Source organism: Panthera tigris, chromosome C2, assembly GCF_018350195.1.
Source record: "Panthera tigris isolate Pti1 chromosome C2, P.tigris_Pti1_mat1.1, whole genome shotgun sequence".
NCBI lineage: Eukaryota > Metazoa > Chordata > Mammalia > Carnivora > Felidae > Panthera > Panthera tigris.
Genome location: NC_056668.1, coordinates 77610332 through 77633201, shown reverse-complemented (window position 1 = coordinate 77633201; position 22870 = coordinate 77610332).

The following is a 22870-nucleotide window of genomic DNA, read 5'->3' as shown; positions in this document are numbered from 1 at the left end:
TTTTATTAAATCTCATTCTTTTGTGAGCCAGGAATTCTGGGGCTCAGCTGAGCAATATTTCTGCTCTATATGGTGTTAACTGAGGTGTTAACCAGTTAATAGTATTTAACTGGCAGATGTCCGGTCTCCAGGTCCTTACACAGATTCACTCACATATCTCATACCTTGGTGGTGATGGCTGGCAGGCTAAGATTGACTGGGACATTTAATAAGCATAACATGTGTGGCCTTACCAGCATAGTGACTTCCAGGTGGCTGATCTTCATAGAAACTCAGGGATCCCAGAGAAATGTTCCAGGAGGCCAACTTGCAAGACTTCTCATGACCTAGCCTTGGAAGTCCTAGAATGTCACCTCTGCCAAATCTATTGGCCCGACAAGTCAATAAGACAAGTCCAGGCTCAAAAGAAAAGGTGGGGAAGGGGGTGTTAGGGGGTGCCCTAGATCTGTGAAGTTAGGCAAACTACTGAAACCCCTTCAACTTTAATCTTCCTACCTGCGAAAAGGGACAATGATACCTGACCAAAGTTCAAAAGTTCTTATGAGACTCCAAAATTATTATTAATGCATGGGAAAATCTTATGAATTATAAACCACTTTTTAAAAGTGTAACCTTTATTAACATAGCTAGTGAGTCAAGAAAATAATACACATAGTGGGGTATAGCATAATTATGCAAAAAATCTAATATGGGATATAGTGACTCCCTTAAACCAGCATAAACCAAAGCCATGTTGTTTCAAAGGAGAGAAAGATTATGTCTGTTGCAACATCAGGGGATACTTTATTATTATTATTCAGTGATCCCACTATGTCAACTATGCAGGGACTTAATAGGTGATACCATACTAAAGTTCAGCAAAGTTAGAAAATCTCTTTAGTCCAGTCGTAACTGGAGTTTTCTGGAATGATGCTGCACTGAGCAAAAATGATTTGGCTTCTGGAAATGCATTTTGACAGTTCAGCACTGTTATTAGACTTTTTTTTCCCTGTGTCTTTAATGCTAATAATAGGACTGCAAAAAAAAAAAAATTTTGATGAAGAAAGCTAAGGTATGCAAGATTTCATCAGAATGTGCTGCACCCATGGCCTCTGGAAATTTTCATCCTGTGGTGGGAGCCCCCTGGGTGCCTATCTAGAAATCAAGAGCCCCAGCACCTCAGTCATCAACCCAGCTCGAATGGCAAAAGAGCATGTTTCCTGCATTAAATACACCTTGCTGCAGTGAATTGACTCAGATGTGGTATTTTAATTGGCGTTAAACAGAATTATTATTTAATTAAAGCAGAGGCTAATTAATTTTCTGAGTCATTGTTTGTGCAAAAGATGCTATGTTCCAGTCAAAACCAATTTAATTGAATAACATCAAATACTCAATCTGGTGCCTTCAGGGGGTCTATTTTTTTTTCTTTTCTTTTCTTGCTTAAATGGATACTTTTATCAAAAATAATTTAAGATAGGATATTTAGATTCATTAAATGGCATACAGGAAAGGGAATTTACAGAACTTCTCCAGCTTGGATGCTTTAGAGATGGTAAAGCAGAAACCTGGGGAGTGAAAGGCAGTTATATCAAGATAGCACACTGACCCAGGGCCAGGCCAGTGCTGGGATCAATGGCTCCTGTCATTTCAGGGCTCATTCCACTCCACTCAGAAACATGGGCTTTCTTGGAGGGGACATATGGCATGCTAGCACTAGAAACAACCTCACAAATTATACTTCTGGTATCCCATTTTATCATGGGGGAGACTGAGGACCAGTGAAGGAAAAGACTTGTCAGGTCACACAGCTGAGCCAGGATGAGAACCCCAATTTATATGTTATAATATGTCTGTCCTGGGTGCAGCTTTCATCTCCCCACATAATCTAAACCTTCTTATAAATTTGTTTTTTTGCATGCAGTTTTCTGCAATTGGTTTTGAAACCTCTCAAAGAGAGGGTCTTGGCTGTCTTCTACTTGTATTATATTCTTTTACTCACTGAGTATGTGCCCAGCACTCAATACACACTTAGCATAAGCTGAGTACGATGACTTCTGAAAACACTTAGAATATAAGAGATTAGCAAGGACTTTGCTGAATATGTCGAATAGGTAGAAAGAACCATGCTCGATGTTTCTGTCCTGTCATGCTCTTTGTCTGAAATTTCCTCATCATTATGTGGTTCTCTGAGTTTTTTTAGGAGGGAGTGGTTCCTGCAAAACTCATGTGTTTGTTTCAATCCTAATTCCCATTGCCATTTTCCCCAATTAAACCAAGACAGGGAAGAAGCTAATGGGGATCTGCTGTTGGTAGCTTGTGGGCATATTTCTATCTTTCACCCAGAGGAACGAAGGTCAGTGTGCTCCTGGGAAGGCCCGGTGGAGCCAGCAGTCTGTTCTTATGCCATGAATTCAGCTGGAGTGAAGAAACCCGTCTCTGCCTGAAATGGTTGCCGTCATGATGTGCACTCTTAGTGGTGAGTTATCGGTTCTGCATAATCTGCAGCCATGCCCCAGGGAAGGAAGGGTTGTTGCCAAGTTCCCCCTCCAGGAGCACGTGCTTACTCTCCTGGACTACATATCGGGGCCAAGTGTAGGCGGCTGGGTGCATGGTGAAGGAAGGTAGGTGAAATCTGTCAGCAACTGTTGCATAAAGAGTTTTATGGGTTTTCCTATACCCAGACCTCCCAAATTTGGGGTTGCTGAATTGCCTGGGCTTATTTCAATGATGAGTCTGGATCTATGGGTCTCAGCCAAGGGCTTAGGGGACAACCATGCCAGGGGAAACAGCCCTTAATGGACTGTAGGGACAACTCCATGAGGAAACATGGCTCTCTCTCAAAAGGCCTGAGGGTGATTGCAAAATCTAGGATATTGGGGGGGTGGAGACTGAGCTGTGGATCAATCTGGAAACAAGCAAGGGCAAAACTAGAACAAAGAAAGAACTCCCTTGGGGAAGAGTTTAACTCCTCACATACGGCTTTGGGGAGCAAGGGAGGAACACGGCTATTCCCACGGGAGAGGGCTGTAAATCCTGATGTCTCAGAGCAGTTCTACCAGGAAGGATTCCCACTCATGAGGCAAGACTGTTAGTCTGTTTCCTGTAAGGATGAGGCAGCCCTGGCTGTTCTTTGTCGTCTCTGATCTAGAGTGAGATATCACTCCTCTTCTCCAGCACCCACACTAAAAGGAAGCATTAAAACTTTCCCAAGGGCAGAAACCAAGAAAGGTCCACTTGTGCAGCAAAACAAGGTGGAAAATTGTGAGTTTTGGAATAAGGAAGGACCAATTTTGCATATCACTTCCTTTCTAACTAGTGAGTGACTTGGGGAAGAAACAATCCTTGGCCTCCATTTTCTTACCTGTGAGTGGATGACAATACTATTCACCACAGGGTGCTGTAAGGATCAAAATAGATCAGACATATAAACATGCACTCTATAAAGCATTGCTAATAAAGGAGATCATTCCTCCTCCATATATATATATATATATATATATATATATATATACACACACACATATATATATGTATATATACATTTATATATATGTGTATATATGTGTATATATATATATACATAATTTCCATATATATATATTTCCATAAATATATATATTTACTTTTTTCAGTGTTTTTAAATATTGAACAATGACTGGGTCAAAGGACTACAGGAGGAAGAGATATCTAAGTCATGAAAAACAAAAATAAAACATCCTCTCCAAGGAATGCTTAAATTTCTTTTCCTCTGGGGCAAAAGAAATGTTGAGTGGAATTAATAACATCAGGTTTTTCCTTGCCAGATATTTTGCATGCATTATCTCTTTTGATCTGCACACGCATGCGCGCACACACACACACGCACACAGCAAAAACCCTTTTGAATGGGTGCACCGTTCCCATTTTACAGATGAAGACCCTGAACCTTAATGATGTTCAGTGAAGTACCCAAGTTTGCGTGATCAGCAAGTGGAGAAGCTCCGACTTCTAACCCCAAGCACTTTACACTGTGCTGCCTTAAGCAGTTTGTGGATCCTCTGGTATAACGAAGCAAGAATATAATGCAGTGTTCTGAGAAATTGCGAAGGAGAGGGGAGAGGGGGACTTGTGTAAGCAGTCTTTCTGGAGGAAATGTGAGGCAGATTTTGAAGAGTGTATAGAATTTCGGCCAGTGCAAAAATGTGGAAATATATTCCAGACCAGGGAAAAAGAATAAACAAAGTCTCAGAAACAGTGAGATCCAGAGAATGTTCAGGGGATTACGTCTGAATGTGTGCTATCTCAATTCCTGAAGTCACTTTCCTGATGGCTTTCAAAGCCCTCAGTCCTCTCTCTTGTCCTATGAAATAAGAAATTCTGGGGGCACCTGGGTGGCTCAGTGGGTTGAGTGTCCGACTTTGGCTCAGGTCATGATCTCACGGTTCGTGCATTCAAGCTCCACATCTGGCTCTGTGCTGACGGCTCAGAACCTGAAGCCTGCTTCTTATTTTGTGTCTCCCTCTCTCTCTGCCCCTCCCCAACTCATGCTCTGTCTCTGTCTCTCTCTCTCTCAAAAATAAAATAAACATTAAAAAAGAAAAGAAATACTGGATCACACTGAGAACAGCAAACTATAGCTTCTCAGAGATCGGTGGGGAGATAACTTACAATCAATCCATGCTGCTTAGAACCTAAGGAATTGTGAAGAGCCCCTGCAGAGGCTGCCTTGAGAAGCCTTGGGGAAAAAAGAGGGCCCATCCCTACTGCAACTCAAGTGCATTTAATTTTTTTAAAAATTATTTTAGTTATATATACTTCTGGCTAATATTTTAAGTTTGAAAGCCACTGATCTAAGTATAAATGTCTGTCTTTTGCAGAAGGAAAAACAAGTCCAGAGAAGGAAAGTAATTTGTCTACAGTCACAAAACTGTTTCATGGAAAGCGTAAACTAGAACTCTAGTCGAGGACCCTCTCTCCTACTTAGGTGAGGCTTGTCTTAAGACAACAGCACATTCAAAATCTAAGGTACCATCTTGTTCTGAGGTCAAGTTTTATATTTTAAGGACCTGCTGATTTAGAATGTTCACCTGATGCCTGAATTTGACCCTAAAGCATCCCCATCAACAGACTCTCAGCTTCATATTTTCTACTGTGTGCGATGTCCTACTACACTGGTAAATAGCGCCTACTGTTTCTAAAGTGCTTCCTTATATTGAACCTTATTTTGGCTTCCTGAAACTTTCTCCTCTCTGTAGTAGTTCTAATTCCTCTTTGTCAGAAAAACCATTCACATTTCTTCGTGCGCTTTGTCTGATCCAACTTGAACATCCTCAAGAGCCTTCAATCTTCTTTCTGAAGGCATAGCTTCGTTCCCTTACCAACCTAATCAAATCTCCCCTAAAACTTTCCAGGATATTTACTTTCTTTGAAAGCCATGATAGCTAGAACCATACCCTTGGTGGGATCTGACCACAGCACACTCTACTGCCTCTATTTGGGAACACCCCACCATAGATGGAGCCGCCATTTTATACTATTTTTCAAATAATCATGTCATTCTGGTTGGGGGGAAAACAAAAGCCCTAAATCTTTCACCCATGTGTCTGCTAATCACATTACTCTCCCTTTGTGCTTTTGCATTTCGATGTATGATCTAAAGGCAGAGCAGTTCAGTTGTTCCTTTTAAGTTTTGAAGTATTAGATGTGGCTTGTTTTCTTACGTAGAAAATACTTCTTTGTGCCCTGAATGTGTCATTCTCTATGCCTTCCTTTGTTTATCTCTGAGCTTATCTATCCTTAGTCACTTTATAAGTTTACCAGTTTATCTCTTCTCGTTCCAGTCATCGGTGAACTTGCAGGAGAACTTTTATTTTAGATAATTGGCAACAAAGGGAGTTAATGGAGACTGGAGTAAACAGGGGGAATGTGAAACTGAGGTATCCCCTTGCCAAAATAGAGCTCCTGCCAACCGCTGTTTGACTCTTGCTGTTTTTGCTGAATCAAACTGACTTACCAACTCATTTAAGATGTGAGAACTTGAAGGTTTCTCTTCTTTCTTGCTAATTTTTACTCCATCTACAATAATAGCAATAACAATAACAAGAAGAAGAAGAAGAAGAAGAAGAAGAAGAAGAAGAAGGATGATGTTGTGACACCTTTCACATCCCTATTATTCTCATTTCCTCTCTAAACCAATTCTATAACTCAAGTTCCTTCTTTGGGAGAAATTTTCAAGGAGTTTCATTTTAGGGAATTTGCTTGCTGTGTTAAAATTATTTAAGGGCTAGCAAGGGAAAGGATTAAATTATGGCCCCGTGAAGTAGGATTAGGGATATTATTGGGTAGAAATTTCAGTGATGCATATTTCTCTTTAACACAGAGAAAAGGACTCTGCTGGAGTTGATGCTATGTCTAAAGGGAGCTGGTTGCCTTGTGAAGTGAGTTCCATATGAAAGAGAATGCTCATGAAAGAGCTGAGTTTTATTTCAAAGGGGAGTGGAAGATTCTGCCATCAGAAAGAACATTTATAACATTTCTTATAAGGTCCTTATCAATTTGAGATTCCAGAACCCAGTAAGGGAAAAATAACTGGAAAGGAGAAGAAAGAATACCTTTACATATTTTAGCATCCGTGAAAGCATACTTCCCAACTTTGAAGCCCTTACCTTCTGAGCTCAAGGACAGCCCTTGGTATATTCTCTCTGAGGAGTTACAGGCAAAACGCCCAGTGTTGCAGTACCAACAGGACTATTCCTGTAACAGCAAATAGTGTATTTAGACTTCCTCTATCCACCTTCCCAAATGCCTGGGGCTGGTGGGAGGGGAGGAGAACCAGAGTGGGAGAAAGCTGGGCTTGACAGTTCACAACACTTCATGTTGACTTGTTTGCTTTTCAATAGCATATTACTGCAGAATTTTTCTCTCACTCATTATGTACCCGAAATGAGTGGACAAGACAGGCTTAACACAAAAACTCATGGACAAAGGCTGATGGAGGCTAAAATTTTGATACATGGTTCCATGACTGCAGAAGCAAGGTGAAAAGAACAATGGTGAATCACATCCTGACTCTTGAAACTTCTGCCCAGATTCTGAGAAGATAGCAGTGATGTCACGCCACTTAGTTTTATAATTCTCTGATTTTTTTTTTTTTGTCCTGAAGGGGTTACTAAGCATCCCAGGGAGGATATCTTTTATATATTAAGAGACATATATCAAAGAAATCCGTTTTCTTTTGTGACTCAGAACCATAAAACACCATCAGCCAGAACTGACATTTTCAATTCTTACCACTCTTGGAGATGGGAGAGAGGCAGTTAATTTTTTATATCTGTTTTCTGTTATGGATTTGGAATACCAGAAAGTTGTATCTGGAAGGATGCCTAGAGATCATCAATCTTATTTTGTAAGTGTGGAAATTGAGGCTCGGCAACAAAGGCTGCGGAAGAGCATGGGAGTTAGCATCGGAGCCTTTGGGGCATAGAACACGCGAGGCTCTTTCTAGTGCTCTTTGTAAAACATTCCTCACCCATGCCCAGCACTACTGGCAGGCATGATTACAGAATGTATTCTAGCTAGTGCACAAGTGTGAGATGTAACTGAGATCAGCCAGGCAAGCCACAGGTATGAAGAGGTATCCACGGGACCTCCTCTTTTTCTTTTGATAAGGTTGGGATAAATGGCAGGAGAACAGAAGGAGATACGAGCATTAAATGCAGAACAGAGATCAGAAAAAAAAAAAAAAAAAACACGCCAGGGAGGGAGGACAAGCTAAACAATACCGCAGGAATACTGGGATCAGCTCTATTGGCTGTGTTTGCCAATGGTAGCTGTGCACAACAATATTTTGCCATGTGCATACATGCAGCTTAATTGGAACATTGTCACTGAGCAGAATGACACATGGTAGCATGCTCTGCATGTTTATGAGCTAGTCATTGCTGCCAACTTGATTATAAAGGAGCTTTGTTCCAAAGGCTTTGTTAATTGAGGTATCACTGTAATGTTACAGATGGCTTATAAAAGATGCCATTAAAATTGGAAAGCAGAGTACTGAGATGGTTTATCACCCACCAAGCTCTCCAAATCCCACAGCTGGGGTCATTTAATGCCCATCTGCGAGGTGAGCACTGTCCTCAAGTGTGGGGCCAAAATATATTCATTTTTTAATCTATTTATTTATTCATTTGTACATCCATTCATTCAACAAGCATAAACATACTTAAGGTAGAAGAAACTCAGCTGCATCCACCTTGAGGACAGTCTCATAATGGCATGGGATAAGTTTGACCAGACTCCTTCTACATAATCTTTCTCCTAGCAATTGATTGATATCTTGATGCCTGTCTGCCTACATACTAGTATATCAGACTAGTATTCACATACGTATGGTGAAATTTCCTCAATGCCTCAATGCCTTTAGATATTGTTGTAAAAATTAAATGCATAATGAAGTAAATATGGATTTGCATTCATTATTTATATTTTATTGGAATTTCTAAAGGTGTAAAAAAGGAAAATATAACAAAAACAAGATAGTAGAAGTTTATATTATTTTTCAGATTTTGGTAAATGTTTGGCCATTGTCATCTGGTGTTGATGCAAACAAGTATGTATTTATTCTTTTATTATGTAATGACAACACTTCGGCTTTTAATATAAAAACTATTATGGCATTTTAGAGAAAACATTTATAGGAAGACTCACATAAAATATTTTATTTAAAATATTCCATATAAGGGGGGCCTTGGGTGGCTCAGTCAGTTAAGTGTCCTGCTTTGGCTCAGGTCATGACCTCACAGTTCCTTGGTTCAGGTCCTGCGTTGGGCTTTGTACTGACAGCTCACAGCCTGGACCCTGCTTCAAATTCTGTATCTACCTGTCTCTCTGCCTCTTCCCCACTCATTCTCTGTCTCTCAAAGATAAATAAATGGTTAAAAATAGTAAAATATTCCATATTATGAAAAGTCATATTTTCTGTGTAAGTAGAAAATATTCTCTCTCCTTTTTGGAAATGAAATTTATGTATTAGATAATGTTTCTTTTCTTGCCTAGGCTACTTAGAAACTCAGACCCAAATATGATGCATATTCATAGAACCATGTGAACCCTTCTGGTTTATATGTTTTCTTACTTCATTTTTGCCCAAACTGAATTTTTCATTTCTATTTAGTAAACAAATTTCACAAAAGGCCTTTTTTTCTAAGCCATCTCAAAATTTAATTAAAATTGAAAATAAATTAAGTTATATAGGGATCATGAAATAAACATTTGTTTACATATTTACAGTTGCCTTGTAGCTTTAGATTTCAGCCTTGATAGAAAAGTTTGTATTCTACTGAAAAATGTACCTATCAAAATATGTATACTTTATATCTATATATAAAACAACTAATAGAAGAAATTTAAGACCAAATAATGCAGGTGTAATTTCGGGGTTATGAATCCTGAAAGAAAAAAAAAAGCATAATATTGATTTGTCATTTTCCCTGGATGAAACTTCTAGTTTGCACTGCAGGACATCTGGGGATGAGTAGTGGAGAACTCCAATAGAAAGCACTACTCTTACTAGTTAGAGGAGCCACCGGTTGGACTTTGTGGCTACCAGATAACTAGAATTGAAGGTAAAAAAATATCACAGAGTAGTGGAAGCCCTACCAGCAAACTCCAACATATAATATAAATATTTCATTGGAGTTATTGGCCAACTCTAAAACTGGGCATGTGCAGGACTAGAAACCCAAAAGAAAGAGTAGCATGGAGACTGAATACAGGATCAGAGATGTAAATAACCATGAAGTATTGGGAACACAGATATTGGAGCCCCAATCCAACCAAGATGGAGGAACTTGGGTCAATATTCAGGCTTTCAGTTGAGACCCCAGAAAGTACTGTGGCTGGAAGAAATAACTACGGGTTAAGAGTAAGCGCTGTGCCTTCAAAGTATGGTCAAAGCTGAAATAGACCTAACCTAACGAAGTTCAAAGCCAGTCCTTGACAGGATGAAGATCACGTGCAGATACGTCTGCCTGCCTGAGGAATCTTAATCCTATTGGGAGGAAGATGACATTTTTCAGAATCTCCAAAATATTTCAACCAAAGTATCTAAAAGCAAATTAAAAATTACAAAACATAGTAAAAAACAGTCTGAAATGATGAAAACCTTAGAGAAAAAGGTAGATAATTAATTACATATTATTATATATAAACCATAATATAGTTAATAGAGACTTATAAATAACTAGGATTATTATAGAAGAGTATAGAGAAAAAAGATAAATAATCTCACCAAAAATTTAAAATTTATAAAAATTTAAATGGAAATTGTAAAATACTAAGCTGAACTTATAAATGAAATAGATGAGATTGGTGGCAGATTAGAAGCAAAACAATAGAAGATAAGTGAGCTGAATGACAGGTCAGTAGAAAATCACTAGATCTTAGTTCCAAAAGAGAAAAAAAAAAAAGATGAAAAATAAAGAAAAACATCTAAGAAACAAATGAGACACAAGTTGTAAAAATCTAACATAATTTGAATACAGAAAGAAGAACGAGAAAGAGGGCAAGACAGAGAAACAAGCAATATTGGAAGAAATTTCGGCTAGTTTTCAAAGCAGGTAAAAGGCATAAAACTACAGGTGCAACAAGCTCTATGAACCTCAAGTCAGATAAGGTCAGAGAAGAATATCCTATCTGTATAAAATAGAAAGAAGCACAGGGCTTATAGTGCATAAGCTTATTACAACACGGTGAAGCATCACATAGCACTCTGAGACCAGGATATGAACCTGGCTAATAAAAAGCTATAGCAATACCGCTAGTAACCATGTTCGGCTAAATCTTGTCTAGTGAGAACAAGAGGGCTGGACCTGAAGTAGAATTCCAGAGCCTTTCGGGGTGGAGGAGGGGGCGGCTGTTAATCCAGCCTGGCCTGTGGTCTGAGCTGTATAAAGTAAAAACAAAAACAAAAACAAACAAAACAAACAAAACACACATACACAAAACAAACCTGAAAGACCGTATTCAGGGGTGAGGCATCCATCTGAATAGTCTGGACAGAGGATGAAACCAGGCTCATAGAGTTCCTGCTTCTATAACAAGGAACCTGGGAGTCTCAAGCTGAGTTAACTAAGTCTTGGGAGACAGCAAGTAGAAGGCAGATCCAGGAGAGAGTTCCCCATGTTTTGAGTCGTAACTGTTAAGATGACGGAGACCACAGCAAAGCAAAGACTGAAAAGCTCAAACAAGTTTGGATACTTACCAAGAATGGATTAATTGAATTAATGAATTAATGAATTAAGTAACGAATTAATTAATCTTTCTTTCAGGGACACCTGGGTGGCTTAGTCAGTTAAGCATCTGACTTCGGCTCAGGTCAGGACTCACGGCTCATGAGTCTGGGCCCAGCATTTGGCTCTGTGCTGACAGCCCAGAGCCAGAGCCTGCTTCTGATTCTGTGTCTCCCTCTCTGTCTGCCCCTGCCCTGCTTACACTCTGTCTCTCTCTCTCTCCCTAAAATAAATAAACACTAAAAAACTTAAAAAGTACAATCCTTCTTTCAGAAGTGGAAGAACACCCAAAATGAATAATGATAGGAAATGCACATGGTTGATAGCAATAGCAGCAGGAACAGTAGCAGTGACTATAATGTTCAGTGAGGTCTGGCAGCTTCTTCTTTATGAGCTGCTTTCAGGGCTGCAGATTAAGGAGTTTACCAAAGCCAAACCATTTATAGGGTCTGTGGTGCTAATCCATATTTTATAGTTTGTCAGGAGAATTTCCTTTCGTGAGGGACACAGAGCAAGCCCCCATGTCAATCTCTTTGGTAGCTGGCTTGTTCATTGTGTGCATTGAATCTGAAAATTGTTTACCCAATTTTGTACTTCATTTGTTCTGTCCTCTTTGTCTTTTGAATGCAAACCATGATCGAATCACTTTTACATCGTGCCTATACATAAGCTTTCTGGGATCTTCTCTGTTACTGTTGTTATTGAATTTTTTTTTTCCTATTCCACAAATAAATGAATAAGATACCATTCCAAAAACACATAACGGAGAAGCAGTAGCATGTGGAAGGGTGGAAACAATTCATCCAGAGTCATAAGACCTTGTTTGAAAATTAAATTTGTTATTTACTTTTGTATAGGAGGGAGTGTTCAGAGAAACTTAACTCCCAGAAGAGTTTGATAATACTTGTTTAACTGAATACGTGTAAATAACATATTCAGCACTATTGGAGAAGGTGGTAGACCAGTGGTAAAGAGGTCATGAGTTCTAATCCCAATTCTACCTCTAATTTTCCATGTCGTTTCAAATAATGCACTTAACCTCTTCAGGGCTCAGTATTTCATCTTGTAAAGTGAGGAGGTTAAGTGGGTTAAGAGGCAACATTTATTAGACACTTACTACATGTCGGGTACTATTCTAAGCACTTTATATGTGTAATTCTTTCATTATTACTAGAATCCCAAGAGGAAGGCAGTTCTGTTATAGTACTTAGAGTATTGCGAACACCAAACGACATAAAGTTGAGCTAATCTGCCCAAAGTCTGACAGCTAGTAAGTAGCACAGGTAGGGAACAAACCAAGGAGTCCAGCTTCTAAATTCATTCTCTTAGTCATCGCCCTCTACTGCCTCCTTATACTGCTCCCCACTGCTTTAGAGGTTCTCTAAAGCCTTCATTCTAAAGGCTGCTTTATTCGAAGACTCCTGACTGTCAGCACTGTACTGACTGCGTAAACTTGCCTTTTAGGGATTCTCCAAAGGTAGCTCCAGTAATGGCTGAAAAAACACATCTGCAGAATCTGGCAATTACGTATGAGTACTAAATCTTCCTATCAGCTTTGACTAAGTACTTTTGAGGTCACCACAAATAAATTTTTGAGATCAGCACATATATAAATTCAAATGTCCATTAGGAAGCATACACACCGTCTGATGCAGCTGTCTTTGCTATATCGAGAACCTAATTGAATCTCTAATCAGTATAACATGTGCTGAATTTTAGTGTTGTGCTTCTCTTTGTGATTGGAGATTTGCACTAGATGTTTGGTAAAAAGCTTACGCTTCGTATTCTGCCTAGAAAGTCGGTGCTTATTTTTGGTTTCGTAGTTGATGTTTTAACTCTTCTTCACCTCAGGTTTGCAGGGTGTGTGTGTGTGTGTGTGTGTGTGTGTGTGTGTTTTAATGACTTTGCTCTTGGATTTGAACTGCAATCTTGTGAATATCTGGAATTTGTGCTTTTGTGTACATTTGCATGAATTTTTGGTGAGAGGGAAATAGGGAATTTCTAAATTGTTTTTTTTAGCACCCTTGAAAAAGCCACATGTGCTCATTTCCTTTTCTTCAGAAATGCCCAAATCTAGCTTTCAGAAAGCATTTCCTCACAAGCTTCTCGTGTCCAGTGGGAATGAGCTCAGAGGCCAAGGACCAGTTATTTTCCTGGAGTCTGTGCTTTGGGACAGTTTTATATCACCTTGAGCCTTGCTGGGCACCTAAGCTTCTAATCTGATGATTGTTTTTAAAACCATGAAAACTTTTAAAGCCAATAGATTCATTAAAAAATTCTGAAATTACCACCTTGAGTAAGAGTCCTCTTTCTCTCAGGTGACTGTCCTATTTTAGAATATTGAAAGAGTCATGAGAAAAAGTTTAGTTGAAGAGCTGAGCTTTTTCTCATTCGTGAGTGGCATTCATATGAACACTATTCAAATTCAGAGATAAAGAGGTCATTGTGTTCCAAATTATGTTATTTTTCTGAGAATGCATAGATCTATTTCCCATATTCAGTGGATTCTGGTAAGTGATCAATACCTGCCTCAGAGAGAAGCAGGCAGAACTCAGATTTGTAGTGTGTGGCGATTTTGTACTCCCACCATGGCCAATTTGAAGCTATGGACATGAATGATTGAACTGTGAGGTTGGAAAGTATTGAATGCAATTTGCTCTCATGACACACCATGAGCCGGCTTCAGCACACCTCCTCTATCCCAACAGGAATTTAAATACCACTTTCTTTAAATTTTTTTTTAATGTTTATTTTATTTTTGAGAGAGAGAGAGAGAGAGAGAGCGTGAGCGGGGGAGGGGGAGGGGCACACAGAGAGGGAGACACAGAATCCAAAGCAGTCTCCAGGCTCCAAGCTGTCAGCACAGATCCCGACACGGGGCTCGGGATTCGAACTCATGACCGTGAGATTGTGACCAGAGCAGGTCGCACAATTAACCGACTGAGCCACCCAGGCGCCCCTAAATACCACTTTCAAATGATGCATGACAGTGATGGGTAGGAAAGAGTGGGGACTGATACCTGCAGATAGGTTTCAAGTCTTATTCTGCCACTGACCAACTGTGTCATCTTGAAGAAAATTTCTAAACACTGGAAATTTCTCTTCTGCATTGAAAAAAATGAAATAAAAAATGAGGACAACAATAGCTTTCTAGTAGGGTTCTCTGAAGGAGTTTGAAAAGCTTAAAACAATAGCACTGGAGATAAATAATAAAATAAAATAAAATAAAATAAAATAAAATAAAATAAAATAAATAAAATAAAGTAAAAAGACTAATTTTTAATTTTTTTTTTAGGGAGGAGAGTAGATCCAGAAAAGATATGTCAGATGTTAACTACACTCATTGTGGTGATGATTTTGCAATACATACAAATATTCAAATCATTATTTTGTATACCTGAAACTAATATAATGCTGTGTGTCAATTATATCCCAATAAAAATGGTTAAAATGCAAAATAAAAAGAAAGATATGTGACTAAGAAGTCACATATGACCATGACATAGGAACCTGGTCAAAGTGTGTATAATAACAGTAGAAGAGAATAATTAGTGAACGGAACAAGCTCAGACACTGCAGACCTTTTGACACGATCAGTGCATCACAAACATTTTCTTGGTCTATTCAAGTGTACCGTTGAAGGGAGAGTCCACAGGCCAAGAGTGTAGGGAGGAGCTCAGAGCAAGTCTGCCATGAAATCCCTCAGATCTTTTTTTTATGGGTGGGAGTTGTGAAATGCTTTTTGCATCTATAATTAGGGAATGAAGTACAGCAGATGGCTAAGGCGCAGTTATAATTAAAGTATAATGCACAGTAAAATCACCTTGTGCAGCCAGTGATGCATCCGTCCCAGAAAATATTAATTCTCTTTGACTATGCTTTAAAGCCTCCTCTTTGAGCTGCAGGGAATGGCTGTTGCATCATGACACTGATTTCATACCCTCTCCTTTTGTACCAGAAGTTCTGTTTGCAAATTCTGGATTGCCCTAAGGTCAATTATATAGCTCATAGAGTCTGCTATTTAATAATGAACACTCTGTTGTTAAACTAGAGGCACATGCTTCTCCTTGATAGCAAAGAGCCAGTGTGCTGCAATGGATACCCTCCTGGGTTAAGAATTCATTTATACACTTTTCAGCTGCATGAGGAAATAAACTCTGAAGGATAAGCATCTAATGCAAAAGGATAGAGTCTCTTTTACCAGGACCCAGTTGCTAGGAATATAAGAAGGTTGGAAACCAGTTAATATAGGAGGACAGGCACATGTGCTGATTCCTGAAATGCTGAACGTTATTTCTCTTCCTTTCTACACAAGTGATAATGCAGGAGTGGAACCAGCATTGGACTAGAAGCAGATGGCAGCAGTGCTAATCCCAACTTGGCTTCTAACCCCCTGTGTATTCCCAAGCCAGTCACTGGCCCTCTCTGGGCTTGTCTTTCCTCATCTAGAAGGTGAAGAAGTTGGACCATATGCTCAATGGGGGTCTTTAAGGTTGTATTAGCTTCTTTTTAACTTAAGTTTAATGCAAGATCTGTTTCTTCTTTGGTAAATACCCTATCACTCAGTTTTCTTTTTTCTTTTTAAAAATTTTTTTAATGTTTGTTTATTTTTGAGAGAGACAGAGACAGAATTCGAGTGAGTTAGGGGCAGAGAGGGAGAGGGCGACACAGAATCCGAAGCAAGCTCAAGGCTCTGAGCTGTCAGCACAGAGCCCGAGGTGGGGCTCAAACCCACGAGCTGTGAGATCATGACCTGAGCCGAAGTTGGACGCTCAACCGACTGAGCCACCCAGGTGCCCCGAATGTTTCTTAAGAAAAGCATGGGAAGGCAGAAGAGTTTCTTCCTTTGAGAGTTTATCTTGTTCTGTTTTGTTTGCCAAAGGAGGTGAGCGATTAGTGGCTCAAACCGATTTCTGCTTTTCTTTTGCTAGAAACCATTCGACAACCATGTAAACAACAGGTAGTCTCTTTTGAGGGTTTTGTTTTAACCTCATTGTTATTGCCTTCATGGGCAGAAGCAAAAGCCAAAACAGCACAGTCCTGAAGTCCCGGTATTCCTTCCTCTCCCCCATCTTCTGACTTATTTAGGCATTTCAACTACATAGCTTTTCCTTTAAACTACAGATGACCCTTGAAGAACATGGGAGTTAGGGGCACCATTTCCCTGCACAATTGAAAATCTAAGTATAACTTTCAACCCTTCAAAAATTTTCAGTAGCCTATTGTTGACCAGAAGACATGCCGATAACATAAACAATTGGTTAACACATATTTTGTATGTTATATGTATTACATACTGTATTCTTGCAATAAAGTAAGCTAAAGAAAATGTTATTAAGAAAACCATAAAGAGGGAATATATTTATGGTGCTCTACCGTATTTAACAACAATCTGCGTATAGATTTACCCACACAGTTCAAACCCCGACTGTTCAAGAAACTGTTGCTAGGAAAAGTATAATGAAAGTATGTATATCACACAATGACTCAGGATTCCAGCCTTCATCTGGAAAATAAGTTTTCTTTTTCATTCTCCCGTTTAAAAAACTGACTAAAAAGAAGCCAGAGACAAAACAAACAAAAATTCCTCTCTCACTTTCTATGATCAGCTCTAACAGTTACTTTCCAGCCCAGTCCCTACTGAGGATTTATCTTGAACTGTACAGTCAGCTACTGAATAGATAGGTGAATAGAGCACTTGAAAAAAACAAATAAATATACTTTCCTTAAATTGTTAGTAGGAAAGATCAAACTCTTTTATTCTCCTAGGGAAGCACGTACAAAGAACATTGTCTTTGGAGTCAGAGTCCTGAGTCTGAATTTTAGATGTGTACCTTATTGTGGTGTGATCTTGGATGAGTTTTTTTTTCACTTCTCTGAGTTTCTTCTGCCTGGGCTAGGAAACTGTCTAAAATCTTATTGAAAATGACTAAGTACCTTAGGGGGAAAAATCTTATATGCATCAATTAACTAGAGGAAAAGTGAAAAATCCTCTACACAAAAGCAATAAGTGAAGGTAGGAATGCAGGAATGTGATGGATTACTAGATGCAAGTTTTACTCTGAAAGTGATTATTGACCAGGGTGAACTTGATCCTTGGTGTTCATAGCTTTAAAAGACATAAATAACAGGATATAAAAAATATATCCAATGTAAGGAGTTTACAAATGTATCTTGCCATTAAACTTGGGTATCAAAGACTATACACAGTACAAAATAATGAAATAAAAATAATCATGTCCCCATATCGCACAGGATACATTAAGGGAAATCAAAGTCACAAACCTAAACACACAGTAGAGGAAGAAAATATCACCACTCCTAATTTGGAATTTAGGCTAACCCTTATGCAGGTTTTCAGCCAAAATTTATACCATCTTATTGATCTAAACACATCAAAATAAAAACTTAATTGCACAATGACTGGAAATTCCCATAGGCACAAGGTAGAAGCAAATGAAAATTGACTCTAGAGAGTTACTTTCATTCTACACCTTAAAAAAAATCCGTATATAAAATCAACTAAAATGAACAGATCATAGTCAAAAATAACAAAACATGCAGGGAAACAAGTCACCGTGAGTGAGAGGAAGTAAAACCCCAGAGCAGAACGGGGCCTGAAGAGACTTCCGATACTGAAATTACAAGATAGAGTCTATAAAATAACTATTTAGTTGTGATAGATAGGTTTCTAAAATGGTCCTTTACAATTCTGACCTCTTAGTATTGACACATTCGCATCATTCTCTCCCCTTGAGTGGGAGGGCCAGATATGGGTACTTGTTCCAGTAAATGGAAAACATCAGAAGTGATGAAATGTCACTTCTATGATTATGGGTGTCTGTTGCCACACCTTCTCATGCCTCCTTGACTTATTTGCCTTAAAGAAACAAGCTCTGATGTTTAAGAGGCTCATGTGGCAAGGAATTGAGTGTGACCTTCAGTCAACTGCTAGTGAAAAACTGAGGCCCTTGATCCAACAGCCTATAAGGAACTGAATCCAGCAACAAGCACATGGGTCAAGCATCGGGATATAGGTAAAGCCCTGACTGATAGCCTGATTGAGACCTTGTGAGGATCCCTGAAGCAGGGGACCCACCCAGCTAGGTTGTACCTGGATTCCTGACTGATGGAAACTGAGAACTGATAAATATGTGTCGTTTAAAGCTACTAAGTTTAATTAGTTTGCTAATTTGTTACACAATAGATAATATCTAAAGAACTAAAAGGCAAGCATGAAAATACCAGTGGGAATATAAAACTATAAAGGACAACTACAAATTTTTTTAAAGTACCAAATAAATTTTTCTAGAAGTAAAAATAATACAACAATTAAAAAGAAAAGAAAAGAAAAACTTCAGATGAGCTCTGCAGCAGATTGAAACAGCAGAGAAAGGAATTAAAAAATTAAAAGGTAAACATGGAGATATGGGCCAAAATGCAACATAGAAAGACAGAGATTTAAGATACATATATGAACAAGAAGTTAGAAGAAGAGGAGAATGGAGTATAGTCAGTATATTTTTAAAACTTATATTATTTATTTTTGAGCAGGGATGGGAAGGGACAGAGAGACAGGGAGAGAGAGAATTCTGAGCAGAGAATTCCACACTATCAGCATAGAGTCGATGTGGGGTTCGATCTCACAAACCACGAGATCATGACCTGAGCCCAAATCAAGAGTTAGGCGCTTCACTGACTGAGCCACTCAGGTGCCCTTAGTATGCCAATATTTAAAAAAAAAAATTAACGTTTATTTATTTTTGAGACAGAGAGAGACAGGACATGAATGGGGGCGGGTCATAGAGAGAGGGAGACACAGAATCTGAAACAGGCTCCAGGCTCTGAGCTGTCAGCACAGAGCCCAACGTGGGGCTCAAATTCATGGACTGCGAGATCATGACCTGAGCCGAAGTCGGACGCTCAACTGACTGAGCCACCCAGGCGCCCCAGTATGCCAATATTTTAAAATGCACTGGCTGACAACTTTCCAGAACGAATGAAAGACATAAGCCAAAAGTTTCAAGAGGGTGTTAGTTGAAAACCTGGTACCTCTCTCTAGAGTCTGTTGTTCAGTTAGTTTAGTTAATGTTCATTTTTTACATCTTACGGATATACCATCGTCATGTGAGATGTTAACATTTGGGGAAGCTGGGTGAAGGGTAGGTGGGAACTTGTCTGTTATCTCTACAACTTTTCTGTAAATCAAAATTATTTCAAACTAGAAAGTTTATTTTAAAATGTTAACTCAGGGATGCCTGGGTGGCTCAGTTGGTTAAGTGACCTACTCTTGTTTCAGCTCAGGTCATGATCTCATTGTTCATGAGATTGATCTCCACATCGGGCTCTGTGCTGATAGCATGGAGCCCACTTGGGATTCTCTCTCTCTGCCTCTCTCCCTGCCTCTCCCTTGCTCACACTCTCTTGCTCTCTCTCTCAAAAAGAAATAAACCTTTAAAAATGTGTAAAAAATAATTAAGAAATAAAATGTTAACTCAACAGAAGAAAGGTTATTTGTGGAGAGGTATTTACTGCCTTATCTGTGATTACCGAAATTTTTCCCAGCCATGAAAAATTGAAAAAAACGTTAAAATTTTTATTCTAGTAAAATGGCTAAGTGGTAACATTTCAAGTCAATAGACATAAAGTACTTTAAAATGATAATTATGACTATTATGAGTATATAAAAATTTATCCTAATACAAGGTTAAATGAAAAGGCAGAATGTGTAATAACAGCATATGTATCATTATGGGTGTATATACACATACATATATTTTCAAAAGCCTTGTACATACATAAATTTGTGGGCCTTTAAACAGAGTCTAAAAGGAAATGCCAAGACATAAAATAGTGGATAGCAGGATTATGTTTTCCACTTTAAAGTATTTATATAGTTTTTAAGATGAGCATAAAATGTTTTTTGAATACCACATACAGTCTCAAAAGTCATGGCTCTGATATTCTATTATTTTGTGATAAAATTTAATAAAAGGCTAGCAAACATAACTTAAAATTTCACTGGACTTGAAACAAACAGTGGACTTGGGATAGTTCGCCCTTATAAAAAGAGGTAAAAAGTTTAAATTGCTTAAGATACAAAGATCTCTGATTATAGCAAATTCTCAGGTTATGAGTTAATTAACCACTATAACCAGGCTTTTAAAAATAAACATGTTATGGAAGTAATCAAATTTCTAATTAAAACAGAGAAGAAGGAGAAGGGTGTGTGTGTGTGTGTGTGTGTGTGTGTGTGTGTGTGTGTTAGGGATAGACGAGGCAGATATACCCTGAGATGTCATGGGGAGGGACCATTACTAAGCATAACATCAGACTGAGGGCAGAGGGTTTATAAGGAATTAGAGCAGTGGATAGAGCCCACTGTAAGAACTTTGTTTTATTACCTTTCATCCACTCAGCTCATCTGTCATCAGAATTCTAGAAATGAGTTTTCTTGTGATTTGTCCTGTAGCTCAAGGGCCTGAGTTCTGAGACACATGATAAACCCCGGGTTGCTGAGGCCAGGATGTCTTTCACAGTCAGAAACACAAAGAGACAAGGAAGGCGATGATTAAGGCGTTGAACCGTGAGAGATTGAAACCCCAGAATGCTGGTGATGTAAACACACTTTATATATTTTACGTTCATGAGATGTTTATTTAACTCGAGTTGGTTCATTTTGTGCCTCATTTCCAAACAAATTTAAGGCAGAATGTGGTTTAAATACATTATCAGCTATTTGCATGAATTGTCCCTGAAGGTATTTTATCCTATGTCTTTTTTTTTTTCCCAACTTGAAGCTAGAGCTCCAATCAGCAATGGCATAATTTGTCACCCAAACACTAAGCCCCAATTATTCTGTCAAGATTATAATTAAGAATATTTTAATATCTTTCCAAAGGAACCCACATTCACAGAACTTCAATATTAAAATAAAAAGAGTACATTTTAAAAACTTCACAAACTTTTGGCCTCTCCGTAATATACAGTTGGATTCCCCCCCAAAATTTGGAACATTAAGTGTGGATTTAATGAATGGGTGCAACTCATTTTAATCTTAGAATTCAGGGAAAATATATTATGGTTTCACATAAGGTGAATTTTTCTTTTCTTTGCCCTTCTTTTACTGTCTAATTGAGATACCACCAACCTGACAGTATCACTGCATTTTTTTTTTTAGTTTTTTTAAATGTTTTATTTATTTTTGAAGAGAGAGAGAGAGACAGAGACAGAGACAGAGCACAAGTCGGGGAGGGGCAGAAAGAGAGGGAGACAGAATCCAAAGCAGGCTTCAGGTTCTGAGCTGTCAGCTAGAGCCCAACGTGGGGCTTGAACTCACGAGCTGGGAGATCATGACCTGAGCTGAAGTTGGACGCGTAACTGATTCTGCCACCCAGGTGCCCCTGTATCACTAGAGTCGTATATTTTCTAAGTTCCTAACCATTAAGGGAAGATGAATGAAAAATACTGAAACATAAATAAGAAATTATTTTAATATAAATCTTGATTATGTCTTTAAAACTTCCTTTAGAGTTCTTTCCATACATGGGTAACGGGTATGTTTCATTTAACACACAACAATTTCTGAGTCTAGTTTATCCAAATGAATGCTTCTCCTTTTCTCTCTTGGAAAACTGTAATATTCAAAGTGTTGACATCATTAACAGAGAGTAAATAAGAACTGAAGCAAAAGGCTTTCATTGGAATGGATATGTTATTATCATCCATTGATGTTATTTCTAAAGAGTAATCCTATGGACTAAATGCATGGTTAAGGAATGTTCTTAAGGTTTCTTTATTCTTTGGGGAAGTTTTGCCCTGTTGCTAGCACCCCAGGCAACCACACTGGCTCAGCATGTCTAAGTAGGAACTTTTTCTTTTCTTTTCTTTTCTTTTAATTGCATTCAGCCCTTTGTAAGAAATTCCATATATATTTATATATATACACAGAGATTTAATTCCCTTCATTACTGTGGTTCTCTTGTTTTATTTCAATATGGAACTAGGGGCAGAGTTTCATGTGGAGTATATTTAATCTGAAATTCACTATAGGAGTTGGCTTTCAAAAGACAAGATATTGGGAGTGATATTTAAGAGGATAAGCACTTACTATTACATGTGTACTGATCCTGCTGAGTTATATGGATACCATAACACATGTATTTTGGAAAGTGAGTTGGTCAGAATGTCAGATACTGGAATGTGAGCTGTAAGAGAGAGACTGTGTCATCCACCTACACAGCTACATCCCACTCAAGGATAGACAATGTAACCCATTCATAGGGTAGGCTGAAGTCCTGTCTTGATCTGGATTGCTATTAATCCACAATCTTCCTGGTCCACTCTCGCCCCACCTCTAGAACATTCACCACAGGCAGGACAGATGAATCTTTTTAAAACATTAATTGGATCATGTCTCAACTCTGTGTGAAACCTTTCAAATATTTTCTATCTTTCTTGGAATAAGTCACAGCACCTCTTCTGACTTGGTATAATATGACTCCTCAATATGTCACTCTCATCTTGTGCCATCCCCCTCACTCTCTCACTCTGGTCCAAGTGCACTGTCTTCTTTCCATCTCTTGGATATTCCCATCTCTCTCTTACTCAAAGTCATAGTT